Source organism: Gallus gallus, chromosome 4 (genome assembly GCF_016699485.2).
Source record: "Gallus gallus isolate bGalGal1 chromosome 4, bGalGal1.mat.broiler.GRCg7b, whole genome shotgun sequence".
NCBI lineage: Eukaryota > Metazoa > Chordata > Aves > Galliformes > Phasianidae > Gallus > Gallus gallus.
The window spans coordinates 64,413,446-64,438,717 of NC_052535.1; the positions used below are offsets into that span (position 1 = coordinate 64,413,446).

The 25,272-nt window shown below is 43.4% G+C and overlaps 1 protein-coding gene across 8 annotated transcripts in view; it reads right to left on the minus strand.

Annotated features, from left to right (window-relative positions):
• The window catches only part of CRACD (KIAA1210), a 111,313-nt gene extending 86,618 nt beyond the window's left edge, over positions 1-24,695 (minus strand). For 6 of the 8 annotated variants that reach the window (XM_040699009.2, XM_040699012.2, NM_001389400.2 and 3 more), the window contains exon 1: positions 24,611-24,695. The gene's annotated coding sequence lies outside the window, so the exon portion shown is untranslated. Of the gene's footprint in view, positions 1-23,563; positions 23,647-24,610 lie in introns of all 8 variants that reach the window. The other 2 variants (XM_046940178.1, XM_040699007.2) reach the window with 1 other exon arrangement.
• Between the last annotated feature and the right edge of the window lie 577 nt (positions 24,696-25,272).

Genomic DNA, 25,272 nt, shown 5'->3' on the forward strand with positions numbered 1-25,272 from the left:
AACCACGTATAAGCAATTTGAGGGGGAAAGGGAAGGAGGAGCTACTCAGGCATTTACTCCCCAAACAAACATTTCTGAAGCAGGATAGAGGATAGAACTTTACTTATGGTCCAGCTCCATTAAGACCAAGACACTGATAACTCAACCCTGAAATGACACAAGAAGAGGAAAACCAAAATTTATTTAGCTTATGAATACAAGCATTGATTTAAGTTTGATGATGAAGTTTCAAAATGAACTTAATATACACTTACTTTTATATAAACTTGCTCAGCACTATGCATTTCATGGTATTCACTTAAATCTCAATTTCCAGAGTTGTTTCCACCAATTACTACAGCTGTTAGTTTCTAGAGATCACTAGTACTTCAAAGGAGATTATTTGGGATGCAGGCATTAGGCACATAATTAGCAAAATCATTTACAGTTTACAGGAAGTTAACAGCCCATCATCCTCCCACCCAAAAAAATTGAGACCCTAAAGAAAGAGACTTAAGCGATTCTGAAGTGCTGCCAACTTCAAACCCTTCCTTTTACTCTTAATTTTATTCGCAACTTAAAATGGTAAAATGGTAGAACACAATTGAAGCCAGCTGGGTTCCAACTGGTTCTGTACCAAGACAAAGCAAAGACAATCTACTTCAGAGTCATTTAGAGCCCAAAACAAAAGTTGAGCTGATCAGTACAGTTGTGCCACGTAGAGTCTCGTTTGATTTTTTCATGCAGTCAGCATAATGTTTGAAGCACTATATTAACAAGGTCCATTAATTTGTAACTCTTTAAAAGCAATGTTTTTGAGCAGCCAATGTAACAGAATCATTTGTATTATTCATGTTTCTATTTGGGAGATTGTTTTTAATAATTCAGTATTTATATCACCATATGGCCCTTCATATACTAATTTAAAGAAAGCTGAAATGACTATATAAGATTCGGGAATATTAGATAATAAACAAGAATAAGCAGGGATATATGACTATTAAATTAAACATTTAATTACAGCTTAAAGAAGCAGAAGACAGAAATACCTTTACTTGTTTTAAAATGCCACAACGCAAGCTGGAAGTAGTGATACAGTATTCTAAACTGTGGGGGTTGACTGACTTTGAAACAGATGCTCTCAGATGAATCAAGATCTGATATCAAAGTAGCGTTATAATTCTGTTTGTAGAGGAGAAAATGGATGAACATCATTTTATTGATAAGGAGGAGCCAAACAACCTTAACAACTCACTACAGCATTATCGCTCTAAGTCTATAAATTACCAAATCCTAACATTTCTTGGAGACAAAAAGCAACAAAAGCCTTCATACGCATCTGTTGTCTTCCTAGGGAAGATACTTAAAGAAGGAAGCATGCACACTCACACACGCCATAGATACAGATCTTCTTGTAATCCTAGCAGGTTCTCACAGCTGGCCACAGCTTTTCCACATCCATTAAAGCCCAGCTTCTAGGACTGGAGGGCACCTGAAAACCAGAACTGCATTCCTGCTTCCTTAAGATAAATGTCTGTCAGGGAGTTTGATGCCCTGCAAGCCAGACCTATACCCAGCAGCAGTAGTATCTGTATGCAACAGTAACCTTAATGATAAAAGGACACACGCAATCTCCATTCTGGATAATATTTATTTATTTATTTAGCATTTAGCGTTTCAATTCTAAATATTCCGAGGGAAATGCTACCTGAGTTACCATACCATTTGAACATTGCACATCTTGCTGATCCCAGAGCTGGCTTCCCACCATCCATCAACTCAGGCAGGCAGCTGTGCCCTGTCACTAAGGCTCCCACTGGCTTTGAGCTCTGCTGGCACTGGCCCAACAACCTAGCAAGGCACTGCTGGTTTCCTGAAGACAGGTTCCTTTATCACCTGCTCCTGTAGCTCCAAGAGGAACTACAAGAGGCAGCAGCTCCTGGGCTGCTCTGCTCCAGTTGGGTTGGCTCTCACCAGATTCCCACAGGCTTTTGGAAAATTGCCCTTTCTCCCAGGCAAGAAAAAAGAAATATAAACCAAATATTCCTTAAAGACCCTGTGGGATGCTGTCCTGCCTACCATACCACCGTCCTTCTGTGAACCTCCCAAGCAAAACAGAACTTGTTACTGGGACACATCACTTATTTCTAGCAGTTGGTGAAAGTTTTAAAAGCATGCTGAGAAACTGGTGGGGTAGGGATATCCTGAAAGTTTAGAAAAGCCTATACTGGAGGGGAAAGATATAAAATAAATGCTTCCTACATCTTAACTGTATCATATGCAAATACTAACTTGTTATCTATTAAATTATGTTAAGCAGATATAATTGGAGAGGGAATCTGCAGCATAAAAATATATGTCTTCTATCTCTAATGCAGGAAATATTTCAGAATTACTGGCTAGGAGCCAGATGTATTCTCATACTCATTACAAATTTCAGTCAAAACAATCTAATATAGCTACTTAAGTTGGTAACATTTGCATGTTTCAAACTGTCATAAATTTGATTCAGTCCTGCTGAAAATCCAGGACCAAAACCTTTTCAATTCCGCATCTGACTCCAGTCTCTGATTTTCACCTCCCAGGCATATCCAGTGCAAGACCTAACACCTTCATGGCCGCGTTCTCAGCAAACAGGAACCATTTCAACCCATTTTAACTTTCTCTTACCAATAACCTGCAAACCTCCACAGCTGTTTATGCCCAAAAGACAAAACTAGTTGCTGATAGTTCAAAATCTCACCAGTCGTTCCATGTGGCATAGTGAAGCTGGAGATCCAATGCCTCCAACTATTCATATACTTCACACACATCCTGAACAGAAATCAGTTCCGTGCTCAATTAAGTCCTTCTGGAATACTCTTGATTTAGCAAGTATGTTCCTCAAAACACACACATAAACTTTTACTGAAGACTCAGGCTTAGGAACACTGTGAAAACTGATGAATTCTGAATTTTGTAGAGCAAGACCTTAAGGTTGTAGGATGACAACACGGCAGATGGAGAAAGACACTATCTGCTCTGATGCTCAAAAGGGATGGCAGCTCTTCAATACAACCTTCCAACAGAAGAAATCTTGTACAAAAGAAACCCATGAATCCAGACTCTGAAATCCAGGCTTTCAGTTCTGCAAGTTCAAAAAGCTAAGTTAAAGAATATTAAGCTTACTTAAGTTTATCTAAACTGTTGGAATGTTAAATTTAGTCTCTTCATTCCCAAAGGTTGTCACACAGCTCAATTAAGGCAATTTAATTACAACCAACAACGCTCAGCAGAAGATGGTACAACAGAACAAATGTTTACTATCCTATATTATCTCAAAGCAGTCAGTAGCTCCCCTCAAGATAAGACTAATCTCTGCCCAGCATTTCCTCAGCTCTGTGACCATCCAGCCCCAGCAATGACCTTCCCAGCATCTATCTGGGGAAGACCCACAGAGACCACGGCTGAGGCCCAGGTCTGCCCCACATCACACAGCAGCTCTACAACAACAGTCAGTGTTGCATTTTTCATATTTGCTCAGCAGATGGGTATCTAAAAACAAACCGTGGGCATGCATACTGATGTCTTTGCAGTTGCAGAGGAAAATAATGCAGGCTACATACCATTCTCACTCAAGATAGCAGAATTTTAAAACATCCTAAAAGCATGAGAAATGGGTGACCTAGGAAGGGGTGGCCTAGGAACTCAAGGAACCATATTTTGCAGAAGTTAACATTTTTTATGAGCTTTAGGCTACAGAGCTATCTTTCTTGCAATGAAGATTTAGACAAGGTTAATTCAATCATTACAATGCCTGTTGACTTCAAATGGCTCGTTCCAAAACAGACACAAAAACTCTTACGCTTGCATTAAATAACTCTATCAACTACTAAATAGCACTTGGATCAAATATATATACTCTTTAATGTATTCTGATGCAGCGTACAGTGTAGCACAGACCCTGAACACAATGCAGTACGAATGAAAGTACCGAGTTGCTTTTTGTCTCAGTTACCTATCCGAATACACACCGAAATGTGATGATTACAATTATATGAAATGCAGCACATTTCCACTACATTGCTCATCTCAAAGAAACAGATGTGCTATGCAGGATAACCCCATATTTTTCTCCTTCTCTATAGCCCTGGCAATTATGTGATTGTACAGTCTTTTCCTTAGGTGGATGAGAAGCTCAAATGATACAATTTCCCGGTAATGCAAATTTTTATTCACCATAGGAGCTGTAGATTTCAAGGAGGTGATTTTGCACCGATCTTCTCTAATGCAAGAGACTTTAGTAAGAAACACATTCATTTCTTTACAAGTAGTAAGCAAAATTATTTACAGACTGTTGATAGTGATAAGTTACATATGCGCAATGCATCAAAAAAGACATTTAGCAGAATTGTCAAAAAACTGACTGGAAGTTAGTTAGATCCCAATTAATCCCAAGATTAATAACTGGTTGACTGGCATAATCCAGAAATTTCCACAGGAGAATAGGCACACGTTAGAGGCCAGATGAATGCTTTGAACAGCTGGGTTGCGATCACAGAAATATCAAATCCCTGTCATTAACTCGACTGACAGACACGTGGCTAAGACTATTTCCTTTCTTTAAATATTAATGTTGATGGGTTTTATTTTAATTTTCATATTTGTCTAACACTAATTTTACTTGTACTTGCCGTGAGAGAAATAAGTGGCTCATTAACTCGTGGTCGAAAATACTTATTTTGGTCCCGGAAAAGCACATTCCTAGTTTTGTTTAAATATAGGTTTCATTTCAGCTCCCTTTGCATTGGGAAGAAGAAACTCAAGTCTTGCATTCTCACTGAGTAATTAAATAGGAAAGTTACAACCAAAATATTTGTTAAATACAGATTTTTTCACACAGATCACAGATCTATGGAGTGCCCATGGCATCCATTTCTCCAAAGCTTTGGGAAACCTGTACAAAAACCAGCAAAAACAAATGAAAACCTCTGGTGCTGCAGATAAATTGTGAAACATGGTAATTTGCTGCTCTTGCAAGGCATTGTGCCCATTTTCCAGCATACCTATGAGTGCTGGAAATTGGCACAGAGACTAGAAAAAGCTGAAGTTTTATCCATTAAGAAGCAATGGAGAAGGAAGCCCTGTGTTCAGGGAAAGCACAGCAGACCACACTAATGGCTAGCTCTATAATTCTGTCTGCCAGAAGGTGCAGAAGGGTGCAAGGAGAACAAACGTACTGACACTTGTCTGACTGATGTTTAAATCAGCCTTCATGAGCTACACATGAATTTAGGAAAAAGCAACTATGCAGGATAAGTGAGAACAAACAACTCAATTTATAGCAGTTGCAGCACATCTGAACCACTGTAAAGCGGAATTTGGTGTCCATTTCTACATCTCCAATAACATGGCATTTAGCTCTAGAGGAGCATACAAAAATATGTTAACTCAGGGTGAGGTAAGGCTCTTAATGCAAAAGTTTAGTGGTGGGGAAAAAAGTGCTTTTCTGCTTGCTGTTTTCGATTGATATTGCACAGATCACACAAGCATTGTGCTACGGTGGGTTTAGATGGCACGTGAATGTAGAAGAGACACACTTAGGTGGAAAATCTGCTTCAATTTAGAGGACTGTGGGCAGAACATTGGCAGTGCCCAGCTGTACTTCTCAGTCAGCCATGAGGAGTGCCTGGCAGCTTCATTCATCCAGACCCAAGGGCAGACATAGGATGGGTCCATCACTACAGCCTGCATTTCTGAAGCTTAACAGCTACCAGAAAAGAGGAGGCCTTCACGTATTAAACATGACAGATAGCCACCATCAATAGGCAGTCCCATTTAGCCTGACATGACGATCCGAAGGTGTGGGTTATTGCCACCTCCCACAGTGATGGAAACCCCTCCAGGGACAATTAGGTCATGTCAGAGCATATAGAGACCTTGTGCCATTTTCAACAGGAAGATGACTTCTCTGAGTGACTGCTACTCAAGCTACAATGAATTAAGTATTATATCTAAATATAAAGGCAAGTCCATAGCTAGTGGCAGGGGGCTGGGATTTGGATCTAGTGGGTTACAGCTGCTGTGTTAGCCAGGTCTTCCAGCACTATGAGATGAGACTGGATGGGATCCCCTCTTTCAGAATTCAGAATCAGGGGGTGCTGGGGTTTCCTACTGCTCCAGGATGAGAAGGGAAAAGAAAATGGGGAGAATGGCACACCAGGCTCCAATTTCCATAAAAGTTGAGAACTTGGATCCTGTGAGCAGGAAAAGCTAAGCCTGCCACCAACCAAGCTCTGCAGGTGAGCTTTGCTAAGGCCTCCAATTAATCTCCTAACAACTTAACCATAATTAGATTATGAAAACCACCAGCTTAGCTAGCTCGGCAGAAACTGCATCTCCCTCATGAGTCATCATTCTTTCATTTAAGAGACATTTGGGGAAAAGCAATGAGGTGTTAAATGTTCACGAGCAAATGTTCGTAATCTTCAAACCAGGACTTTGGGATATAGTCCAACAGATTGTTGTGTTCGGGGAAAAAGGAACTTCTGGATAATCAACCAACCTTCCTATAGTCATTACTACTGCAAGCCTCCACTTTCAGAACAGGGAACAATGCTGCAACTTTAAGCATTTCAAATTACAAACAGATGGATTCCCCTAAACATAGGCCAGCATTACTAAATCTCTATACCTGTGAGCCTCCAGATTTGTTCTGTGTCCTATACAGTGCAGACAAATCATGACTGCTGTTGCAGGTAACCAAAACTAACAGTGTGATGCTACCAGGTAGCATGATGTCCTGCTTATAGTTATTATCGTGGTGAGGACCCATCATTCTAATAATTACATTTCACATTTGGAGACAAAGTCAGATCTGACTTTGGAAAAGATGATAACAAATTCATAAATCCTCGAAAGGCAGACATCCCTACAGAATCAAAAATAATCCGCTTTTTCTAATCCAAAAGACCAAAATACCACGCAGCACTTCTTTAAATAAAGGTTTTCCTACTTGAGATTGCTTGTGTGTGCATGAGGCTGTATAACAACTGACCAAACACTAGGACGGGTTAGGACACATGATCAACACAAAGCAAGATGCAAACTCTATACTTCTGTTGCATGTTTGCATACCTTAATTATGCCGGAAAAGCATCATTCTGATACCACAATTAATATGATGAAGAAATGAGGTATTTCTGTTAGGATTGTTGTTTTACCATGCATTCAAGAAGTCTGCTGTACACACAGTGTTACCTGGAGCTAGTACACCTTACCATGCCTCAAGCATAAGGAAAAAAAAAGTTGTTTCAAGAGTATCAGCATTTCAGTTTTAAAACTAGATGGATACTGAACTTACCAAGCATTTCTTTGAAAATTTACCCCCTGCAGACACATTAATGCCAATAGAAACACATCACTGCTTATGAGCAAGGAGGGAACGTGCTGCAATATTCAGCAAGGTGATCTGAGTCCCTCTTACTGGTGAATATGTGGACGAAGTGTTCATAATGAAATATTCCCACCCATGATAGCATACTAAGGGTTCACCATTTATCACTTACATAACAACGCTTTGTTGTTGTTGCTGTTGTTTGTTTTCGTTGTTGTTTAGGTTTTAAGAGGATTATTAATCCTTGTAATAAAGGATTAACATTCTTCAAAATAGAAAGCAGATGCATTAGAACAGGGCTACAGCAGGATGCTGAGCAATCCATTTTTCTTCCGGCTAAAGCGCCATTAGAAATCACTTTAACACAGTCAGCATTGAGTAAGCTGGGACTAAAGGAAAGTGCAGGAGGCAACTGCCGTGGAAGATTTAAAGCCCACTTGGTCTGCTAAAATAAATAAATCAATAAAAATAGTAGTAAAAATAATAATAAAAATCGGTGAAACATTGGCACTGCTTTTTTCCACTGCCACTTGACGCTGTTAAATGCTCTGCTGATGGAAAGGGGCATGGTTAATAAAATGCTATGAAGTGACTTTTCCTGCTGTGGTTGATGGTTCCTGCATCCTTCCTTGTCACCATGCCACCACCTGCTCCACGTCTGAACGTCCGTAACCTGCAGCTGACATGCAGAACCACAGCACAAATGCCCATACAACTGTTCTGAATGCTTTGAGCACACAGCCTCCCATCATAGAATGGCCTGGGTTGAAAAGGACCACAATGACCATCGAGTTTCAGCCCCTCTGCTATGTGCAGGGTCACCAGCCACTAGACCAGGCTGCCCAGAGCCACATCCAGCCTGGCCTTGAATCCCTGCATCCTTAGGGAGGGATGCCAATGTGTGGGAGGGCTGCATCTCCTCCTTGCTGGGGGCCAGTAGCCAGAGAAGAGCTGTGAGGCAGAACCATGTGTCCTCAGGGCTGAGCCACGTGTGTGGAGCCGCCTCCCAAGCGCAACAGTGACACTTCCATGTGGAACCTCACACAGACGCCAGAACAAAGCACAAGGGATGGGCATGCTTGTTGAAAATCACATACAAAAAAGGCTTTTCCTTTAAAACAGACTTAATAAGACACTGTATTTTAAATGGCGATCACAGTAAGGCAGATATTCAGACTATCAGTTTTTAGGGAGAGAAAGTAGTTTCATTAAGATTCAAACATCGGAAGGAACTGCCCACTATTTACATAAAAACTGTCTGTCATTCCACAAAATGAATGCTTTCTGTGCTGACAGTGGTGTGGAGGAAGAGCTTTGTCAAGCTGGATTCATACAAACAACTGCACTCACTTTACTGTCTTAATGAAAATCTTCCATTGCCAGACTGACTGTATTAGGAAAATTACAGTGTAGTGCTACGCCATGGTTAAAAATCCTTTTGGCCTCTGATGGTTGATGTAAAAATTGTTTCAGGAATAAAAGAACAGATGCTGACAGCCATAGCAGCTCTCAGTGCTCGTGCCAGTGAGCCACATTTGCTTGAAAAGGCTATTCATAACGTGAACAGCGCTTCATCTGAAGAGAGCTCTATTATGCAATATGGTATATATTTGCAGCAAAAACAGCCCCTCCCCCCCCAGATTTTTTTCCCTTTACCCAGCTTTACTTGTTCTACAATTGCTTTGTGTTGTATTATCTGCTCCGCTGCTCTGAACGCTTCTTGTGTATAAATCTGGTGCATAAAACAAACACACACCACACAATTCACAACTAGGGAAATGTATCCACAGACTGGTCTAAGAATTCCAAAGATGCTAAGGTCTAGAAGATAAAATTCCGAGAAATTTGATCTGTACATCACTTCATGATCTAATTTTCTCCCTGAAAGCATCTGCAACTGCTGTCCCCCATGGCCAGGAACATCACTTGTATCACTGTGGAAACTCAGCACAGCCTTGATGTCCAGCTAGACTAGACAGTAATGATAAAAGCATCAGATCTGCCCAAACTACAAAGAAAACAAATAATTTCCAAGGACCTTCTCCTTTGAGGGGTTATCCTGCACTCTAGGCAAAGAAGGAGCACAGTCTTAAGAAGCTCTGTCAGCTGCACCATGTCTGCAGAAGGCATTCCTCACTCTCACGTCTGTTCTAGCTAGCTATGAGTATACTCAAGCAAAAAGGAAAAAAAGGTTTATTTTAACTATCAGCTTTTCATTACGCATCTCTGTGTGACACAGAACCCAAGGGACCCAGCTTAGATTTCTTTTTTTTTTTCTTCATATGCTACAGAAGACTTGATGATGAGACTCTCCGATCCCCTCCCCAGGTGTCAGCCACTGCGTGCTGCTCCTGGCAGTGGACACAGCCACTGAACACTCCTGGCACCAGCCAGCCCCTGGCACCACAATGCTGTGAGTCAGGTTCCCCAGTCCCTGCCCTGGGGACATAGGGTAGCATCGTGTTGCAGCCCAGCCAGTTCCCCACCGAGGGGGCAGAGGGAAGTTCATCTCCCTGGAAGGAGAAGGGAACTTCTCTGTAACTCCTACAGGGAAAATGCCCTGCAATACTGTATTCCATCAGCTGAAAACCCGTGTAGGTGGCCATGAAGCAAAATATCTGGGCTTGGTTTCCACTGTCATGTGTGTATTGGTTTATAGGAGTTTCAGTGGTTTAGAAGAATTAACTCCAAGCCTTGCCTGCTCCAGCATCTCTTCCTTAGCCAAAGCTAACTTTACCTACTTCGCATCCTCACCCCACTCTTAAAACATGACTATGAGCACTCGAAAGAGCTATACTGCAAACCAAGGCTACATAAAGTCCAGTTAGATTTGTTATTGAAACGCCTAGTTCATGACAAATGATTTCAGCTGCATAGACTGTGATAAATATGCAGATATTAACCCTACATTGAGGACATTTCCTTTCCATGACAGAAGAATGCATTTCCAGCTGGACTTTAAAATGTCAGATCCACAGCAAAACAGCCAGCATGCTTCCTTCTTTAAAGGTTCTTTGGAAGAGCAGCCACTTCAGCCTGTTTGTCTATATGCTAATGTAATAATTAAAAAACAATGGCTGAAAATTGCCTCTTGCTTATCTAGATAGAAAACTGAACACATTGGGGAAAAAAAAAAAAAGAAAAAAAACAGTCTAAACACCCTTTAAAGAGCTATCAGACAAACACTAGGTTTGACCAATCTACCCTTCCACCATCAGCAGAATGAGTGCTTCCGCATCAGACATGTTTGATGCTTGTACTGTTACCCCACTCCTGAGAGCAGCCTGGATAAATGGCACAGTGACTGTTTCCTTGGGGTGACTGAATACCCTGAGCTGAATCCTAGCTTGTTACATGGTGCAGAATCTTGTGACCCAGAGCAAATTACTCTGTTGTCAGGTGTAGCACAATAGCTGCTTTCAGCACAGAAACAGTTTCCTGACATTATACATTGTCAACTCCATTTGCAAATAACCAACTTGATATGATGGAAAGCAGGCACAGCAAACTGGAGCAGCCCGATGGCAAATCTACCTTGGACAGCTGGGTCACAGATTCACTGCCAAATTTTGTAGTTCATCACGTCTAATGTGTAGCACACAGCCAACTGCTGAAATATGAGAAATGCCATGTAAAACCAATAAAACCAATAGCAGCTTATGATGCAAAGTACAAAGTCTACTGATTCTCCCTGCTGTTTTGAAAATTGTGCCACAGTCAGCCAATATTATGCAACTCTGCTCATTTGCTGTCTTGCGCTATTTTCTTCTTACACCTTTGCCTTATTCATGACATAAATGAGAGAGTTGCCTCGTATTAGAAAACACAGATCAGAGTTTCCCCAGTCCTGCACCACTGGGTGCTCAGCACCTGTGAAAAACATCCCCCTAATCTGGAAACAGTGCTGCTCTGCTGAAGCTATGGGGAGCATCGCAACCCATCTCAGAGCAGAGCAGAGCGAGGCCTTTGGAGACCAAGCTACAGCACAATGTTTGCATTAATCTTCCAGCAACTGGAAATTCTTGAGGGAATTTTTTTTTCTTAATTGCTGTTCTTTGTGTTAAGAGTCCAAGGCGAGGCTCACTGACCCTTAAAGTATGAGAGAATTTTGTACAGGCAAGAAAATGTATCTGCTGTTGTGAAGATACACAGAGGAGATGCCTACTTCCACATGCAAATTAGTCAGTAAGTCAGCTAGGGATTTATTTTTGCAAATCCCAATGCTCTTCTGAACTGAAAGCCCAAACCTGGTGCTCCAGGGTTTCTGCCTTAATCCAGATCCGTTTGCCCAACTCATGAATCCTTCAGAATGGTGAGAGAAGAGTTCCTGTGGAGCCTTTGCACAAAGAGGAAACAGAAGAAGAGCCAAGTCAGCCTGGAGTCCGCACAACTAAAACCGACCTTGCTCCCAGGCATATCACTGTGACCTCTGATTTATTTTAGACAACAAATTTAACATCTCTTTGGAGCTGTCATAACTAAGCCATAAATTCTTGCAGGTGCTATCAAGGATCTGATCTCTCTTCATCTACAAAACCAGAATTATTGCCGTCAAACCTTCTTATCTTCCATGTCAAGTGGAAGAACTTGCTGTTTGCTGGCCTGGCATAACAGAGCTGCAGCCTCACTGCTGCCACTGGCCCTGCTGCCTTGGAACACAAACACAACACATGCGCCACGTATATTAAGCACAAGCATGGACTGGTATATGCATGCATATCATGAAAGATGCGAGAACATCTTCAGAATCTTCTCTGTTTTTATTTGTGTGCTCAAGAGAAATGTATTCCCCGTGAACTCCAGTTATGTACCACAAACATATCCCTTTGTTCAGTCCGGAAGCACAAAAGCAGCAAACAACATAATAGCCATACTGACAAATTAGCAGATGAAGTGATGCTGCATTTATTGCGAGGACAATCAAGCAGAGGAACACAGTGGTTAATTCCTCAGCCTGAAGTTACAGCAGGTGTGAAAGCCAATACTACCACAAAGGCATCTGACCCACGGTTCTGCCTTTGGTCACAGCCAACCCGGTAATCCTCCTCTGCCAACTTAATGCCCTGAGTCATTTTGCATCCTACACTGGGCATTAAATCACTTTGCACTTCTTTTCTACACATAGATAAGCTCTGTCTTCGTGGAAACAAAAAATGCAATAAATAGTGCACAGACTTAAATTTTGATTTGACCTAGATCGTTTACCAAACAACTTAAATAGGCTGAGCTAAAACAGAAATTAAAAATATTCATGACACCCTTCAATTAAGTCAAGTTTAAAATATCTTCTCAGATCGCAGCTGTCATCAACCTTCCTAAAAGCCTTTTTCTGAAGAAGGAGATAGACTTGGGGGGGAGCATTACTCTTTGCAGAGCTCCAGCAATTAGCAGCTACAGAAAAAATCCCCCATGGTGAGGAAATGCTCAACTGCCCACAACCCAGAGCAGGTTAGCTGCAAAAAGGACATGCAAGCTTATACTCCTCAAAGCTGTTCACAGTCACCCATACTCAGGGACAGCCAGCCAGCACCAAGCTGGAAATTGAGTTGTCCCTTAGCACAGTGACTGCAGCAGTAAAGCAAGCAAAGGACCTGAGAAATGCAAAAAGCAGTGACACAGTTTTTCAGACTGTGGCTTTTTCATGTGTCCTGCTAACTTGGAGAGCAGCTGGAATTCACAGTGAAAATGCAGAAAATCTCCAAGGTTGAATTATCTCCTTGCCACTGCAAGCAGTGACAGCCTAGTTTAGATTTCTTGGGGGTAAGGTTCGTATATTGTTTCATATTTTGCATGATGACAGTGACTGGCATGACACTAACGCTATGTTAAACTGTTCATAGTTAAAAACAGCCATAGATGTAGGAAGAGAAGCAAAAAGCAAACAAACCATCTGTCTCTTTTAGGGAAAAAAAAGGGGGGGAGAATCTGAATATCTAGAATTTACTTGATTTTTGAATAGCTTTTTCTGCCAAGGTTTATAAACATTTTCATACAGTGGGAAACAGATTTGAGAAACAGACTCACCTAAACACACAGAATCCTACGTATGTTTATTTATTTTACAAGACAGTAATAGCGCCGGTTGATGAGGAAACTGTTCACATAAAGCAATGCTGAACAGTGCCTTTGGTGAGCAAGTCTGTTATATGTCATCCTGACAACTATATGAGGCTGCTGAAGCCCAGCCTGTGTCTTAAATAGCCCACGTTGACCAGAGAATGCCTTTCATGTATAAAAGCGGTGTGCCAAGGATTGGCTGTAATTGGCTTTATGAACAGGAGAGCTGTCACAGCACATGAAATATTAAAGCAGAACTATAAAGTTAGTTGCCCCCTGGCAGACATCAGAATTTATAGAAAAAGAAACTTCTCCTAAAGGAAAATACTCTTCTCTACTACAGTGCTATTTGATATAATTTGCTGGAGTTACAAATGTCAAACCACTGTAGCACGCATTAACCCACAAACCATTTCTTGTTAAAATATTAAGCAGTTGTGGTACCAGTACATTAAGTATGTTATTAACACATTAAGTAATAGTGGAGCAAAAATCCAGGTACCAGACAGGTAACCAATTAGAGCTCAAATTGCCTTAGGCGCTCATTATACTTGATTACACTATCTTTTACTGTGTTCTTATGTGAAGAAGAACAGATAATCTATGCAGTGCAAACATCTCCCACTGTGAACCAGCTCTGCATTCCCCCTTCAGATAAGGTTTATAAAATAACTCAAAAGACGAAATATCCACTGTGAACAGACATGTGTTTGTGATGGCTCCAGGCATGCAGTGCAGCCTGGGCAGGGCAGCCGCACTCCAACACGCTGCAGTGAGCCCGGGTCCCACACAGTCAGTCCCCAGTGTTCCCTCTGCTGAGAAATGACTTGGGTTTTACATCAGTCCCTGTCCCTAGGCACTGAGCAGGTGCACACATCAGCAATACAACGTGCTAGTGGGCAGGATCCTATGGAAGAATTGGGGAATGGTGATGAACATTAGTTCCTTAAGTATTAAAAAGAAGGAAAAAGAAAAGGAAGAGAAAAAGGAATCTTTTGCAAAGCAAATGAGGCACATTTCTTTTGTTGGTTGGTAAATAATATATATATATCTATATATATGATATATAGATATAAAATGAGGTTGAACATCATGATGCTGGAGTCCCAGGAAAAAAAAAATGCAAAATATGAGTGCAGTTTGCAGTTGACAACATAAGAACATGAAAATCCATTGTTTTTCAAGAAAATTCTATGCCAAATACGATAACATTGTATGAAAACACAAAGAGTCATGCCACGCTTATCACACCTCAGCAAAATCTTAGGCATTCCATTATCAAAAAAGGAAAAGGAAATTAGGCATGAGTTGCAAAAATGGCACTAACTTGGAGGAAGGCCAGAAGCACAAGGGCAAGGGGAGGAGAGCATACGTTGCTGACAAGAACCCAAATATATGCGTGGTGAAACGCTGCTTCTCCTCTTAATGTTTCATGAACTTAACAAAGCATTTTACAGCAAAGATAAAACCCAGTGACCAGTGGAGCTGCTCCAGCAGCAACATTCTCTCAAGCTCAGCTGTGCGCTTCACTTGTTCTCAGGAAGCGTATCAGGGAACTGAGTTCACAACTGTGTGCAGCTGGACCAGGAGTGCCCGCAAGGACAAGAGCACAACTCATTCATTATATGTACATCAGATTTTTTTGCCATCTAAGTAAGAAAGACAGCTGTCATTTCATTTATTGTGAACTACATGCGTGTCTGTAGTAAATATGTGCTTATAGGGAATTTAGGGCCTGGTAACAGATATCTGCATCCTACAGATGTCTGCAGTCATCTGTATCTGCGTCCTACATTGCAGAGACTCTCCTGTGGAAATTTATAGAAATTTAAAAGGCAAACATTGCCAAAATGTTTTTGGAGGGTAAATTTTGAGCATTAAATGAAGAGCTCACTTACTTCATTTACAAACTCCAGACAATTACAAAGTGCTAGCCAACAGTGTACTCATTCTGTCACCCAATGAAAGGCCTGAAAACAGCCACTGGTCTTTCAGTCCATCCCATCTCCACACATCAAGAGGTTATTAGAAAAAATATACTGAAATACATCTTTCATTAATTAAAGAAGTGTCTTCAGCTTGTTACTTGCCCAGGGAAACAGCCACACTAGTCACCTACTTACCCTTCTCACAGTCTGTTCCTGTACTTAGTTGCCCTCAAAGTCTTTCTTTCTCATATTCATGTGGAACTTTCTGTGTTCCAGTTAGTGCCCGTTGCCCCTTGTCCTGCCATTGGGTACCACTTAAAAGAGCCTGGCCCCATCCACTTTACATCCACCCTTTATATTTTTATAAGCATTAGTAAGATCCCCTCTCAGTCTCTTCTCCAGGTTGAACAGCCCTAGGTTGGAGATGTTCCAGGCTTGGAAAGTTACAGTCAGGAAAGGGCATAAAATAGAACTCCAAGTAGGCTCTTTGTTTGCAGACTGACAGGTTGAAATCACAAGAAAGAGCTGAAACTTAAGTGATAAGAGACTGTGGGTAATTGCAATTAATTGCTGAGAAATGCAAAGCTGGTGCTGCTGTCCCTGCAGATTCAGAATTCAACACAAGCTCCATCTGTGGAGCACGAAGACCAAAAGCAAACACATACAGAGTGGCACGCATGAAGGTCACCAGATAGCAGTTTGAAAAAAGATACTAGAGACTTTCCAAGCTCCAGCCCCAAAGCACATTTGACCTTCTACAGGTCTGTTTGTGATGATACAGCACATTTAACAAACATACTGTTGTACAAGAGCTGCTCTGAAAGTAATGCCTCCTACTTTATTATGTTGACCCACAATGTCAGAGGCAGATGAATCATAGAATGGCTAAGGTTGGAAAAGACCCAAAGGATCATCCAGTCCAACCATTCGCCCATCACCAATGGTTCTCATTAAACCATGTCCCTCAACGCAACATCCAAACATTCCTTGAACAAATGGTGGATGTCGGTGGTATGGCAGTAGAGGTTGACCATTCCTGCCGATATTCCATTACATTTTGTTGCCCTGCAACAGATGGCAGCAGAAGAACACTCTGACGAAATAGTGTCTGACATGGAAGTGAAAGAAGGACTGTATGGGCAACACATTCCTAGCAATGATGTCATCACAGCAGTATTTATTGACAAAAAGACGTCATCTCATGTTTTTCACATATGCACACAATGCGGTGTCACTGTCTGCCAGAAACTGAACATGCATACTTGCTAGGAAACAGAGCTTCCTGGCATCCCTTCTGAATGGTGCAACCCTGACAGGTGTGCAGAAGGTATTCCCACAGTGATCCTACAGCAACACAACAAGCTCTCGTTTTGACCAAGGCAGCACAGCCACTGCTTGGATGTGGGTCAGACAAATTGGCATTTCCACTGAAATGCTGCATAGGGATTCCCATAAGCTAACAAATAGTTCAAATGTGACCACAGAATTGTGATCAACCTGTCACAAGGGTCTATAAGGTTTAAAACAGTACAAAGCCAAACGTAACAGTGCAAAGTCTGAGTATGCATTACAAGGTTTACCTATATATGCAGTCATTCACTTCAGTATAGATTCCCATCTGCTCTAGAGCTGGCAAAATGTCAAGTGTAAGCCAAGCAGGTCCTCCAGTTCTCTGTAGAGACGTCTCTGGGTCATCTACCAACTCACAAATCTAGGACAATACTTGCACATTGTGTCTTGCAACACATGGTTAGATGAGCTTTTCATTACATTCAGCATGACATCCAAGGGATCAAAGCTTTGCAGAGTGAGCTGCAGAAAGCTCTGTTCCTCCTCAGGAGACTTATCCTTCACTGAGCAGTCACTGCTGTAAGCCTAAAGAGCCACCCCGTTCTCCCAAAAATGGACAACTACTCCTCCAAATACCCTAGAAGAGAATCTCAGAATCACCTAGAGTTGAAATGGCCTGTCCTGGTTTTCAATCTACGCCAAATTGAAGGTAATTTCTCAAAGCAGAGAAACTATAACTTGAAAAATAAGTAGTCTGCAGATAACACTGTGCAGAACAGGACCCAGCCACAGTCACCATTCAGTCTGACAAGCCAAAACATTGAACTTCCCTTTGGAATTACTAATGAGCCTTCACCTTCTCTTTTGCTCCTTTTGACATTATAAAATAGCTCCACGAAAAACATCTAGATAGTGAAAAAAAATAGATTTAAGTGATGTCTCTGGACTGTAGCCTCTGGTTGGAAGGGCTGCTGAGGAATGCCTTTAACTGATGGAAAGTGTGTCACAGCACTGAGGTGCTCCAAAGGTTATCTATTTCATGTTTTTCAGCTGTGCTGGTAGATATGACAAAAGCTACTACACAGTCTCCACAAACCTCATCCCACTATCACCCATTTGACCACTGCCAGTACACCAGCGCTGCTCCTCCTGCATCCACAGCGCCCTGTAACCCAAACCGGGCAGCCAGTAGGCCCTCCATCCCATCTCAGGAAACACAATCACCTGAAGCACGAAGTTTATTAAATATCAGGTGCTGGTATCAGGATACAGAACCTAGTAACTCGTGATAGCGTTCAGCAGACTGTGTGGGTGCTTGAAAGACTAATTGCCAGAAAAAATACAGCAGAGTTGCTTAGTACAACCCACCCTTGCACTGGCAGCGGGGAGAGATGGAATGGGGTGGTTAGAAATAGTACCAAACCCCCCTGTACAAGATGAGGGTGCCATTCACTCCTCCAAACACAAGCAGCAGTGAGTGTCAAAGCTTCAGGGCTGGGAGCAGAGCACTGTGCCTCATCACAGGCCTCACTTGCCCTCAGACAGGCCAACACAGGCTACTATTGAGTATGTACAGGCTTGGAATGGGATCTTTGAAAGAAAAAGGAAAAAATCAGCCACATTTTTTCTTTCTTAGCAACTTCTGATGCTCTGACAGCTTTGTGAAAGCTGATGACATGATTTCTTCTGAAGAAAGGTATGAAAATATGCCTTATTTGCCACTAGAAGCAGAAATAGGAAACTAAGGCTTTTTTGATCTTCTTGTCATAAGAAGCTGCTTCATTTCACGTCATTTGCAGGGCTGGGAAAGTAATAACTAACGCTTCACATTAAGCTAAGTGAGAATTAGAGCCTGGTCTTTATCTACATCACTATCTCCATTACTCGCCAAAATTTAAAAAAGAAAAAGAAAAAAAAAACCCATACAAATGTTTGAAAAAGTCAGAATTGCAATAGCAAGCCTTAATTAGTTTTCAGTGCCTTTAGCTAAGCTTATCATTCAAGTGAATGAAAATGCTTTAATTAAGGCACCTTCTAACTCAATTTCTTCAGATGTCTTCCTGCTTCTGCAACAAATGACGCAGATGCCAGAGACCACAGCTTCTGTCAGCACACAGCTCCAGTTCTCCATTGAGAACATGCACGCAGACACACAGGATGGCTGAGGTTGGCAGGGCCCACTGGGTCCATCTGGTCCCACCCCCGCTCCAGCAGGGACACCCAGAGCAGGTGCCCAGAGCCACATCCAGGCAGTTTCTGAAGATCTCCAAGGAGGAAACTCCACAGCCTCTGGGCAGTCCGTGCCAGCGCTCCATCACCTGCACAGTGAAATTTTCCCTCATATTCTGACAGAACTTACTGCATTTCAATTTACTGCCCCTGCCTCTTATCTTGTTGCTGGGCAGATCCACCCTGTGCACCCATTAGAGCTTGGGTTAGGTGGGTAAAACAAAAATCCGTAATATCAGTAAAGTTAAAATAAATACATACAAAGAGTCAAAATCCTTATGAGGAAACTTGAGTTCTTACACTTTCTTTTATTCCTTGCCAAGTTCTTGTCATATGCCCCAAAGCCTAAGTTCTCCTTTCCCTTTCTTCATGTCTTGTGTTCATGTACTAACCTACTCATTACACAGTCCTTTTTCTCGTGAAATTTGTACCAATGCTCTCCAATTCCTGCCACTTTCCCTCTGCCACCCAGCTCTCAGGTTAGGTTCCTCCCAAAGCACTTCAGTCCTTCACACTTTCTTCTTTCGTAGAAGGCACCTCAGCTGGTGCCTGAGCAGAAAGGAGGGGATGTGAGATTTGACCCTAAAAGAGAGATCATAAGTTTGGCCATCTCTGCTCACATACCTGCTCTCTTTGGAGAACATCACATACAGGCAATCTGTCCAATAACAGCATTTGTGAGGCGACAAGTCACACTGTGGTCAACACCAGGAAGCAAACTGTTGGGCTTTCACAGGCCTAGAGGTGACCTCAAAGTGTAAATGAAATAGGTGACCACCTAGAGGTGACCTATTCCACTACTCTGCTCCTGAAAGAATCAAATACATTTACGCTGTTCCCAACTAACATTCCAACAGTTAACAATTCTAAAAGCCTCAAAACCTCAATCCAGTGACCAGTCCCTTTGCTCAGTTTCACTAACGCTGAACCTGTTACATACCACCTAAGCCAGCACAGGTGTGGAGAATACTGCTTCACAGCAGCTCTGTGACCACGTAGAGGTTATCATGTTGTGCTCACCCTGCCCCTCTTCTGTGCTTGGAGCTGAAACAACCCCAACTTCTTTCAACCTTTCTTCAAAGCCCACGTTTTCTAAGTCTCCTATTGTTCTAAATTCCTCTCCTCCAGATTCTCTCCAGTGTGTCTGCATCTTTCTTGAAGCGTTCACTCCAACTGGATACAACGATGTAGCTGATGAGAATTATTGCAAGGCTGGAAGTATCACTTCTCACATCCTTGATGCAGGTCTCCTACTTGCACATCACAATTCCAGGCTTGTCTTCACCGCAGTAGCATGACTTTGCTTATTTAGCACCACAACTCACCACAAACCACAGATCTTCTGAAGAACCGCTACCTAATCCCTGTTGATTATAACCACAGCATCTCTGTCCTATCAAATCATTTAACTTTAATTTTGTATCCAGAATATTCACAGCCCCTCTCCAACTACATGCCAACTGCATACGCAGTAAGCATCACCAAAGTCACCGCTACAAATGCTCTCTAGTACTGGGTGTTAATGAGAAACACAGAATTTCTCACTTTGTTTGCTAAAGTTTTCACAGGTGAACTTGGGAAAACTACAATATTCTGAAGACATAAGAACAAAAATTTGTGCAGGATTTCTTGAAGGTGGTGAAAATGCAGACCTTCAAGAAGAGGTCGCTACCTACAGCTCACATAGTTAAGACCTGACAAAGTTTCACAGCAAATGAGATTTATTAGAGGGGAGATAGTTCAGTTTTGTTGGCAGACAGTCCCACAACCGAACTATATCACCTGTGCGCCAACATATACCCACAGATTTACAAAGGTTTCAATCAATATTTTTCTTTCCCTTCTACACTGTGCCAAACTGCTCCACAGGTCACTTTGCATCTTCATTTTTCTCTGCTAAACAGTTTCACACATGAATTTACTAAAGATCACAGGGAAAGACTGCATGTTACTTTGAACAAAGTCAACTTGCTTTGAAGAACCACATGAAAGTACCTTGTACAGCTCAGTTCAGTTCTTCTCATCCCACTCCCTCCACACCTCCAGTTCACAGCAAGTCTTATCCCTGTGCAGCACACTGCCACAGCAGCCTCATCACCCATCACCAGGTTCATCAAGCAGCCCAGCTCTGACTGCTGGCTTTCAGAATAAGCTGAGCAATGAAAAAAGACACGCAAGCAGGTCAATAATGCATGTACTGCATCTTGCCCATCTGAGCACTGGAGCACCAGGAAAGCTTTTATATGAAAATGACCTGAATAAATAAGTTTTCCGAAGGTTGAAGAAAGTTAAGCTAGAGAGTTGTTATAACTAAAATTATAGAGTTGGCAATTTTGGGGACGTGAAGTGGTTAACTTCAGTGGTTTCACTCTCTAAGAGTTAGTTACCACAGGTGAAAGTGGTCAGCAGAAAGGTGATAATTACAACGGCTTAGCTACAACACCTGGTCCCATGAGCTGAGATCAGCTGAGGGTATGTTCTTAAATAGGCTTCTTTGAGGTATGAAACTGGTATTTCTGTAATTTGGCAAGTTGCGTCCACACAAAGGAGAAATTGAACTGCCTTTAAAAGTGCATGAACGCAGAGCACACATTTATCATAGCATTTGAATTATATTCATTTAACACGTATGGTACAACTGCAGCATAAGCCATTTAACCAGGATAATACATAGCAAGATCCTTGCATTTTAATTTCCCCCCAAACTTAATTAAACAAATCACCATGATTCAGCCCATGTAACACACTGGCTCTTGAATATTATCAACTAAAATTGATACGTAACAAGACAATTTTATTCCTTTGTAGGAAATTGTAAATGCTGAAAGTAAACTAAGTGCAAATATCATACGCTTCTGACAAAATGTATTTTTGTTCCTAAACAAAGAAATTGTGTAATATGCAAGGCAGAGAAGCGCCTCCAGGAAGTGGTATGAAACAATAAGCACAAGGTCGACACAGCAATCATTGTTTCTTGAAGACAGAACTCACAGGATCACCACGGAAACAAACACACTTCTTATCCTACTCTGACTGAACAGATAAAAAACAGAATTTGGCCTGTCCAGTGGTAGCACTAATGTGATTACAGTTCATGCTGCAATGTTATGTGGCATTCTATCACATTATGTGAAACCAATGAATTCTATTCCAACATGCATTTCAGACCACTTTATTAAATCCTGCTCAAGCACGTAGGATCAGTGAAAGCATCTACGTGGTCAGAGCAGCTCCGTGTCTGCACCACAGTAAAGGCAGCCCCACACAACCATGCTGCCCTGAGGCTGTTGATGCCAAAGGAATTGACCGTACTTTTCTAAATGCCAGTGGTAGGCTTGTCTGTATTTGCTATAATTCTCTTATTTGAGCCTTTACAGAACAAAGGCCATGAGCTGATTTTGTGTGAAGAAAAAAATTTCTTCCTAACCGTCAGCATCAGCTATTTTCAAATATAAATCATTCAGAATCTGAAAAAAAAAAAATCTTTCTCCTGGCTTGTGAGGAAAAAAAGTCACATTGCATACATTTAAGCAAATGCTGTCTACATAAAAATCCTGTGTAAAACAGCAACAAAATAAATTCATGTTCATGAACTGATCATCACAGAGAGTGATGGTTTTCACACAGATGGTGGTGTCATACTGGAACAGGTTGCCCAAGGAGGTTGTGGATGCCCCATCCCTGGAGGCATTCAAGGCCAGGCTGGATGTGGCTCTGGGCAGCCTGGTCTGGTGGTTGGTGACCCTGCACATAGCAGGGGGGGGGGGTTGAAACTCGATGATCATTGTGGTCCTTTTTCAACCCAGGCCATTCTATGATTCTGTGATCACGTTTCACCCAACGCTTATTATGTCAGGCATTTCATATTTTAAAAGACCTTTCCTAGCATTTACAAACAGTACATACTGAAATAAGGCTGAGCACTGCTGCTCACAAGGATATATCAATTTGCAGTGATGGAGATAAGTGGCAAAGCAGGAGAAAACCTAAGAACTTCAGTATCCTCACTGGATTATCAACTCACCCCTACTACCCACCTCCCAAGACAACAAACCAAACTCACCCGTAAGAAACAAAGAAACCAAAAATGAGCAAAGGTGATGTCTTACCACAGAACATCACGGGACATTCTTGGTTTGGTGCGTCTGCCATCATTGCACTCTTAAAAATGGCATTATATAGCATTTGTAATTAAAAAAAAATGGTTGTTGTTCACCAGTGTGAATCAACTCCCTCTGAAATGCAGGATTGTCCAAGTGGGTATTTTTAAAGACTACTTAATGTGAGGAGGGGGTGCCTTGAGATACGTTTTCCTATTGGAGAAGTCAGACCCAATGGCAATTGGGAGCATTCTCTTTGCTACGTGCCACATTTATCAATAAAGATTTGTGGGTAATTCTCATAATTATCATAAAACTGTGACATGAATAAATATACCCATGAATAAATATACCATACTTTCTGGTGAAGTTTCAATAAACTCAGAGTGTTCCATTCAGAATCATCTTTGGAACGAAATATCCCAACCCAAACTCAACCTCCAGACCTACGGACCAACACCAGCCAGAGAAGAGCTGGTTTTATGAGTACCATGAGTTCCTGACCTGGATTCAAACCACATGAGGCACATCAGGAGCAGACCTGGCAATTACGGCTGCGTTACAACATATCGGTGGCTTTGTTACAGACTCTCACCATAACGCACCTACTGATCCACGCTCTGACGAGGACCCAACCATCAATGCGTGGCACGCTTGGAACTGTTCTGGAGATGGGAATCTCTTCAGCCTGCGTTACTCCACATCAAATTAAAAAAAAAAATCAGTTCTGACCCCAATGTATTGTCTTCAATCGGCCAAAGCGGAGCACCTGCCTCACACGGCTGCCATTGGGCAGCGCAGAGGGCTCTGTTTCTAAGGGAAGAGCTCTCTCTCTCCCTGCACAACGGCTGCACGCTGTGTGGGGACGGCACACAACGTTCGGGTGTGCAGCGCCTTTCAGTACCGCCCGGCAGCGCCGCGGCTGTCCGCGCCCCCCCCCCCCCCCCCCCAACCTCCCCGCAGCAGCGGATCGCTTTCCGTGCCACCATTGTCGGAGCATTAATTTTTCAGGCGCGCGGCTGTGGTTTCCAGGTCGCTGCCCACCGCCGGTACCGCACGCTTCTAGCGGGGCGGGTCACCCCGAAACGACAGAGCAGCGGCAGAACTACAACCGGACCGCAACCGGAGAGATGCGGATTTGTCATTTGCTGATGTTAACACCCCGGTGGCTGAGAAAGCCGTTAATGACATACACAAGGAAAGACGCGCAGCTCGCATCGCTCCCTTTGGAACACACGTTCCCCAAGGGGAAAAGGACGGTTTCCCATGCAGAACAGCCCCACCCCGGCTCACCTGGGGAAGGGGCTCCCGGGGAGGGGCGGGAGCAGCCCGCAGCCCGCACGCCTCTCACACCCGACGAGCGGCCGGGTTCGGTCGCCCACCGGAACGCGATGGCAGCGCTGTGACAAACGGCTGACGGCGCTCAGACAAAGCGGTGCCGCTCTGAGAGGCGCCGGGCGACACCGAGCCATCCTCCTGACGGGTTCTGCTTTTCAGCGGAGCCCAAAGCACGCGGGCGCGCTGGGAAACGCTAACAAAGGGCGGCCGGGAGGGATGAGAGAGTCACGGAACCCACCGGCAGCGCCGCCCGAAACCCCCGCTCGCCTCCGTCCGTCGCACAAAGGCGGTCACGGCGGCAGGCAGCCACTTACCGACTCGCCGGCTGCGCTGGCTCGCCCCGCCGTGCCCCCGCCGCAGACACCGCCGCCGTCCCTCCGCCTTACGGGGCGCGGCGCCACGTGCCGCCTCCCAGAGCGATGCAACGCCGCACGCGCTCACGCGCCCGCCCACAGCAGCGGGCAGCCCGGCCGCGGGGCGCGAGCCGCCGTCAAGGCCCGGAGGCAGCGCCGATACCTGCCCGGCCCGGCCCGCCCTGCCAGGGGCGGCGGCGGGAGGAGCGCCGCCAGGCTGCACCGCGCCGCCCAGCCCCGGGAGCCGCCCCAGGGCAGTGCGGCCGCGGGTGGGGAAGACGGGATGTTCCGCGCCTTGGGTTTTACTACTGCTGGCACTCCAAGCTTCCCAATGAGCACAAGACAACACCTGCCGCTGTGGAGGCTGAGGGGAGGCCTTGTGGCAGCCCACAGTTGCACGAGGGAGTGATCTCTGCTCTCTGGATACAGCAGCGGGGCCTGAGGGAACAGGGGGGAGCTGTGCTGGGGAGGTTCAGGCTGGGTGTCAGGGAAAGGTTCTGCGCCCACCAGGGGGTGGTGGGCATGGAACGGGCTCCCCAGGGCAGCGGGCATAGCCCCAGGCTAGAGTTTAGGGTATGTTTGGACCCTGCTTTCAGACATAGGGTTTGTGTGGTCACATACGG